Below are 8,036 nucleotides of genomic sequence, written 5' to 3'. Positions count from 1 at the left end.
AGACACCTTGGGAGTGGGCTTCCTGTCACACCTGGGAGTCAGGGGGCACTTTGTGCTACACAATCTAGCATCTGCTCACTAAAGCCTTGCTCATAGGACCAAAGGTCCTCATGGGCCACCAAATGCCACATGTCTCTCACTTAGAAACATCACTATATTTTCCTGGTCTTCGGACCTTCTGTTTTCATCTGCTGTTTGACTGTGAAATCCTTAAGGACAGGAAACCTGCTTCCTAATGAGTCCCTTCTCTCCCTGGGCCAGGCACAGTGCATTTTGCAAAACAGTTCAAGTCAGCAGTTGCTTGCTACCTTCTCAGGCCCTGGGAATACTACTAATTTAGTGCTTTGTGTGCACAGGCCAGCTAGATATATTAGGATTCTTCTCTTACTACAAGATATACAAACAAGATCTTTCAGAGCCTTAGGATTCTGCAGGTAGGGGAAGAAGTGTGAACAAGTGGTAAACCATGGGCACACCCCTTCTCCACACACCTGGCCATCTCGAAAAGCTCCACTTTTTACCTGTTTTATATTTGGGAATTTTCTTTGGAGATAAAGGTTCTGTTGTAGGTAGATAGATACATACATACACAATAGTCCCAATGGTAGTATCTTTAGTATCTTTTTTTTTTTTTTTTTTTTTTTTTAACTTTCTTACATAGGCTCCATGCCCAGTGTGGAGCCCAAAGCAGGGCTTGAACTTATGACCCTGAAATCAAGATGGGAGCTTGTATCAAGAGTCAGACACATAACCAACTGAGCTACCCAGGCACCCTGGGATTTTCGTACCTTGATCAAGTCAATGGATTCATAAGTTAGAGTTTAGTCTGGAAAAAGGGACGGGCTCTAGATATTTTAAGCAGGAAGGGGTTTAATACAGGAAGTTATATATGCCTTACTCATGGGACAGGCTGGTGGAGGATGGGTAGGAAAAACTACATCTGGCTTTCAAAGATGAGGAGCCTACAGAACTCAAAAGAAACAGCCATGGATTACCTCAAGGGATTTGCAGGAGATCTGGAAGCTGAGGCTCACCTCTGTCCTGTTCCCATATATGGCTCTGTTGACCTATCCTAGAGTGGAATCATGGCTTCTCTTTCACGTTTGTTCTCCAAATTGCACACAGAGGTCTCTTGAGGGCAGACTCTAAGCTAGAGCACTGGTAGCAGGGATTCTGGAAGAATGAAGTATTTCCTGGGCTTCTCTGTAGGAGAGGAATACATACTATGGACCAGATATTACTCTGAGAGTTATTCCTGGAGGAAATAAATGAACTTTGGGGCCACCTTATAAAGATGGGTTCAGTTATTCCCTCCTATTTTACAGCTGAGGATATAAGCACAAAAATGGAATGATATGGCCTAAATTGTCTGTCTTGGAAGTGATAGAGTTGGGATTCAGTTGACCCAAGGAGTGTGGGGCCTGCCTCTGTGCCCTTGAGCTGATATCAGTGGGTTCTCATTTGGGAGTTATGCTGGAGACGTGTCTGTAGAGATTTTTGATTGCCACTGCTAGCGGTGGGGTTGCTCTTGGAAGAGAGTGGGAAGGGCACAGGGCAGCCCCCAACAACAATTACCCAACCCGAAATATCAGCAGTTCTGGGGTTGAGAACACCTTCTCTACACTCTGCCAAGCTGGTAGGCAGAGGAAACCTTGAGAACAGAAGGTGTTTCTTGTGTTACTTAGGGCCTGCTAATTGAGAGCTTTCTTTGTGTCCTGTTCCCAGGGTCAGAGCACCAGCCCCCCTTCTCTCCCCCTCCCCCAGCTCTACAAGGAACTTCTTTTCCCTTTGCAGTGGGGGACTGGTGGACCTGGCCTAGGTTAGGGAATGGGAAGCCCCTCCAGTTCCTGAGATTGCCAGATCCCTTAGTGTCTGGCCCATGCTTCTGGAGGTGCCCGGTGTGTTTTTTCACATGCAACGCTTTGCCTCTTCCCTTCTCCTCCTCACTGTGTCCAGAGCTGCCAGACCTTTGCCAAATATAACACAGACCTGCCGAGAGCATTTGAACAGACTTTGGCTCCACCCATTGCTCCAGAAACCCAGCTAGCATAAGCGTGCTCCTGCCCCTTCCCACAAAGGGCCAGCATGAATCTGATCCACTTCTGCTCTCTGCTGGGAAGCTTCCAGAGGGTGGCAGGACGCACGGCCTGGACCTTGGGGCTGCACCTTGCTGACTGGCAAGGACACCACCTATCTTCTTGAGCGGCAGCTGGCACCTGTCACATGTGTCTTGGTGGCATCTCGGTTGGAAGTGAGGAGTGATCTGTGCCAGCTGGCTTGTCAGCTGTCACAATAAACAATGAGCATGAGCCACCTTGTGTCTGCGGCACAGCTGAGGGGCTGTCTTTGCGCACGGGCTGTGCGAGGGAGGTGGGCAGCCTCCTCATGCTCCATATGAGCAATTTCCATTCTGTTGTTTTCTCTCACACATGGTGTTCAGGAACGGCTCTGGAAGGAGTGGGGTGGGGGGAGAGAGAGGGAGAGATGGATTGACTCAGTGTTTTAACTTAGATTCTCTGAGATTCATCTAGAGATTCCTCCATTGTCTTGTGAGTAACAGGAATGCCACCTGTCATCTCAGGATGCCAAGCCATGGAGACTGTGACGCTGCAGTGGTGAACACACCTGGTTGCAAGTTATGACTCTGAGGGGTCAAATGCATGATCATGGTGGCATCATTTCCCTTCTTACCACCATTCCCTCATCTGTAAAATGTAGATACTGTCATCTGGAAAGCTTCTTCCAGCTCTAAATGTCAGTGCTTTTAGAGTTCAATTCATAGCATTGAAGCTGGGGCTAGAAGCTTCCAGACCTTCAGCCCATGGACCTTTTGACTATGTCACAGAATCTGGCATAAGCAAACCTGTGGAGCACATCCTCTGTGAATTTCTCACTGTCTAGATGGAAAGATGAATGCAGAGTGCTCTGAGAATAACCTCTGGCCACACGAATTATCTGGCCATCTCTGTGTTAAGAGATGTCAGGTTGGGAACCCTGGGTGGCGCAGCGGTTTAGCGCCTGCCTTTGGCCCAGGGCACGATCCTGGAGACCCGGGATCGAATCCCACGTCGGGCTCCCGGTGCATGGAGCCTGCTTCTCCCTCTGCCTGTCTCTCTCTCTCTCTCTCTCTCTCGCTCTCTGATGACTATCATAAATAAATTAAAAAAAAAAAAAGATGTCAAGTTAAGGATGAGGGAGCATCTGAAGGTGCTCTAACCCACACACAGATTTCTACTATACACCCTGTTCCTTTTATCTGGGCGGTTTTGTTGGAGGGCTGGGTTTTGAACATGCCCTGGGAGCATTTTGGACAGCTTCTGTCGTCCTCTTCACCTAGGAATAGAATGAGGGCAGGGAAGAGTTCTGCCTACTGTGGCCAGTATGACAGCTCATTTTGGAGGCTGGTCGCACCTTCTAAGCCTGCCTGAAGTGCTGAACTTGTCCTGGCCCAGCAGTTCGAAGATACTAAACAAATATCCGTGTAGGGCCTGCAGTGAGCCAAGCATGATGCTTTGTGTTGGACCTACGGAAATGACCCTAAGCATCTTGTGGCACGCCCTTCTGAGCCACATACAAACTGGGCCAGGCCCCTCCTCAGACGCTCGCAGGCCTTTTATTGTCAATGGACTTTTCTAAAGATGGGGGGAGTTTGTTAGAGTTAAGTTTAAGTAGAATTTAAGCAACTGCAGAACTAGGGACTTTCTTTGGGCAAGTGGAAGCCAAGGTGGAGAAGGAGGATGGACAAGCAGCCCTGGTGTGCACAGAGCACACTGACCAAGACTGATCTTCACTCCCAGTGCATACACCACCTCACAGAAGGCTGGCGTGACATCTCAGGGACACAGGAGGTAGGCGACTGCCCTGAGGAAGTCTCATTGCTACCCAGGTCTCAATCCTCCAAAGCAAGAGGACACATAGATGCTTCTTGATTTACATGCTATAAATATACTTTCTTTTTAATTACATATGTGTGTGTTATCTTTCTTTTCTGTCTTACATGTGTATGTGGGCCCATCCATGCATGCGTGCAGGATTTGAATATATTATCAATTTTTCATAGTACCTGAAATCCTACCACTAGATATTCATTTTTTAGGCCTTTTCTTTAAGTTGTCAATGAGTCCCCATTGAAATCCCAACCATCCCTGGGATTGGTAGCATCACACTTCTTTTTGAACCGCTAACTGAGCAGGGATCGAAATGTCTGTTAGCACTGGCCGAGGGCTGAGAGGATGGCATCCAGAGATGGCTGCAGCTGGCATCAGGACAAGGAAGGTGCCCCTGAACCAGGCAGAGGGAAAAAGACACCAGGGGTGTGGGATCTTATTTCTCACGTTAGCCTGGGGGGGAGATGCTGTAGCTGGCATCAGGACGAGGGAGGTACCCTTGAACCAGGCAGAGGAAAAGGACACCAGGGGTGTGGGACCTTATTTCTCACGTTAGCCTGGGGGTGCCAGGGGTGCACCATCCAAAGCTTAGATCTTGGCTGTTCTCTCCAGGTGGGGCTTTTTACTACTATGCACCCTAATCCCAGATGCCTTTGGGGGCCCCTGAGGCAGGGCAGCACCCATCAGGCTCAGACAGGGCTGAACTAAGCAGTGGAAGACTCTGTTGGGGGCTCAGATTGACAGCTAGTTTCCTGAGCTGTTCTCCCAGTAGTGCTTTCCTCTAGGAAATTGAGTCAGACTCTTGGTCACAATGCTTGTTCCACATAAACAAAAACTTCCAAATGAGTCCCAGGAATACTTCAGGTTACCAGTGTTCATCATTTCATTTTGGCCAACAATAAGGTATCTTGATGACATTGGGCCTCGGCTGTAATATTCTCCTCTTCCCGAGGCAGCTTGATCCAGAAGGACTTTCTGAAGTATCTGTCACTTCCTAGTGTTTCCCTGGGTCAAGGAGTACCATTGGGAGTTTTTGATAGATTTTCCATTTATTCCGATACCCTTTTCTTTGCCATCACTGAAATCAGAACCTTCCCAGAAATGTTGAGCTTTAGAAGAAAGAGCATGAGTTTTAGAACCAGCCCACCTGGGTATTAAATCCTGGTTCTGTCACCGTCCTGCTTAATGTGAATAAGTCTTTGCCACCCTCCATGTTTTCATGGGCAGTGTAAAATTGGTGACTCTTCATTCACAGGATTGGTCTGAGTACCCGTTTGATGGTCAAGGAGCATGTTGATTGTCCATCCTTTTCCCACTCCTCATCCACGGTCGCTCTAGGTCCCCATCTGTTCCTCATCTCAGAAGTATGCTCAAGGCATGACCTGAATTCAGAAATGACACAATCTTTTATGTTCTGGCCTACAGCTAAGTTATATTCACATCGACTCTTTTGGCCCTTTGCTCTATTTCCAAAATTTCCATGTGAACAGTTAAATGTGATTTAGAAATCCTCCAATTTTCTTGAATCATATAACTAACTTAGTTAAAAACCAGTGCTCAGAATTATCTGTAAAAGGAGCTTTCATGCAGTTTACCTGTCAGACAAGGAGGGTGAAAGAGAGAATTCACAGCAAAAGGCCTTACAGTATAGATCCAGGCAGGAGAATATGCATTATCCCAGATTATTTTGGCAGCTTTTGTGGAAAGTCTTTTGGAAGCAGGGAAGAAAGGAAGGTAGCTCACATGTTTTCTTCCCGTAGTAGCTGGGAATTGAGCAGTGAAGCAGCAAGCAAGACAGATCCGTGTGAGTGTGGAGAGATTATATGTCCGTGTCCACATACATCCTTTAATCTTTGTATGTCTCACATTTCTGCTCAGCCTGAAGCTCTTCAGACCACAGTAGTACTATACTAATTCATCAAATGGCTAACAGACAACTGAATGGAGGAAAAATCCCAGATTGGAGCCTCAGATAGAATTGGTTGCCTGACACATGTATGTTCTTCTCTTCTGGACAAGAAGTTCATTCAGATATTTCAGTATCTTCAGTGACAGTATCACTCTCTTTTATGTGGACATACCACTGTGAATTCAGCCATCCTCCTCTTGCCATGTATTAAGGGTTACGATTGTTTTGCTCTTACAGTGTTTGACTGAAAATCATAATAATAGCAGCTAACATCTATACGGCACTTAATACTTGCTGACCAAAGGCAAGTATAATTAATTTGCCGATATAATTAATTTAATTTTTCCAACAAGTCCGTGAGGTGGGACTTGGCCCCACATTATTGATGAGCAAACTGAGGAATAGAGATCCAAGAAGCCCAGGATGGTAGAAGCAGGAAGAAATAGAATTTGAACTCATGCGGTTTGCTCCTAAGGCCATGCTCTTAGTTGCTCTCTCTTATTATTGGTGGGTATATCTATCTACGAACCACAAGACCTACTTCTATTGTATAACAGCAGGTTAAATTCTTCACAGTGATATTGTTATGTAAAGGGTGAGTGTGTTTCAAATTTGACCTGCCCCAGTCTGACCCCCCAAAATAGAATGCGCCAATTTACTCCCTTAAGGCAGTTATTTTGAGACATATTTTGCAGTGCTAGGTGCACAGAGAATACCGAATGCAGAAGTGACACAAAAACATATGAAGGTGTGAGCTGAAGTTTGAATGTTTCCAATGACAGTTCAGAGTAGACCGGAGAATTCACCACTGGGAGCGTTGTGATTCAGAGGGCTAATCCACAGCCTGGAAATGGAGGACCTGTGAATTTTGATTCTACTTTGACTTTGCTGTAATTCTTTGGGAGGGTTACCTTACTTCATTTATTCATTCAGCCTCAGTTGAAATTTGTGTCATCATAGATACAGTACATGAGAGAGCCAGAACTCAAATCTAAGTGTATTCAAAAATCCATATTCTAAGTCTCATAGAATGAGGTTGCTGATCAGTATCTCACAGGGTCATGGCAAGGATTGAAGGAATTAACGTGTAAGGATCACACAGTATCTGCTCAGTACGGTAGTCTCCTTCTCTTTCAAATGCTCTCTGAAACCCCACAGCCCTTCAGCTCCCTTTTGCTCCCCTGAACCAAGACACCTGCACAATGGACTGCTGCCCTGGATGTGTTCAGGGACACAGAACTTCCTCAAACTATACTTTTCCTGTAGACCAGCATTTCCAGTCTCTTCCAAACTATTGCATGTCATGTTCACCCTACGGATTTGTCTGATTCTCCTTTAATCCTTCAGCTACTGAATGAATTTGTTACTAGCTGTTAACTCAATGCTTTGTCTCCAAAGGCATTTTTGGAGTCTGTGGAGAAATTTGAGTAATTCAGATATTAAAGTCCTTCCACTACTCTGTCATTTCCATCCTATTATATCTTCACTCGAAACAGCCCGGCTCTGTTAACTGATCAAAATGTCAAGGTCTTTTGTTTCCCACCTTGGTAGTGTCTTCAATCCTTCAATAAAAGGGAGATTTTTGTTGTTTTTTTTATTTAATTTAATTATATTAGTTCAACATACTACTTTAGAAACATTATATTAGTTTTAAGTGTACAACATAGTGATTCTACAATTCTGTATATTATACAGTGCTCATAGTGAGAAGTGGAGTCACCATCTGTCACCATATAAAGTTATTGCAGTATTATTGAATCTAGTCCCTGTGCTGTACTTTTCATCCCCATGACTTATTTATCTTACAACTGGAATTTTGTACCTCTTAATACCCTTCACCTATTTTACTCATCCTCCCATCCCCTCGCCTCTGGCAACCACCAGTTCTTTGTGAGTCTATTTTATTGTTTTTTTTTTCATTCTGTTTTTTAGATTCCATATAAATGAAATCATATGCCATTTATCTTTTTCTGACTGACTTATTTCACTTAGCATAATGCTCTCTAGGTCCATCCATGTTGTTGCAAATGACAAGATCTCATTCTTTTTATGGTTGAATAATAGTCTACTGTATACATACTACATCTTCTTTATCCATTCATCTATCAACGGACGCTTGGGCTGCTTCCACATCTTGCTATTGCAAATAATGCTGCAATAAACATAGGGGTGCATATCTCTTTTCAAATTAGTTTTTTCATCTTCTTTGGGTAAATATCCAGTGGTGGAATTGCTGGATT

The 8,036-nt window shown here is 44.9% G+C and overlaps 1 protein-coding gene across 36 annotated transcripts in view; it reads left to right on the top strand.

Moving 5' to 3' along the window:
* Positions 1–8,036, top strand: part of GLIS3 (GLIS family zinc finger 3) — a 548,443-nt gene that overhangs the window by 355,256 nt on the left and 185,151 nt on the right. The gene's annotated exons all lie outside the window — the stretch shown is intronic.

Source organism: Canis aureus, chromosome 1, assembly GCF_053574225.1.
Source record: "Canis aureus isolate CA01 chromosome 1, VMU_Caureus_v.1.0, whole genome shotgun sequence".
In the NCBI taxonomy this organism is placed as follows: Eukaryota; Metazoa; Chordata; class Mammalia; order Carnivora; family Canidae; genus Canis; species Canis aureus.
This window is presented reverse-complemented; position numbering and strand designations above follow the sequence as displayed.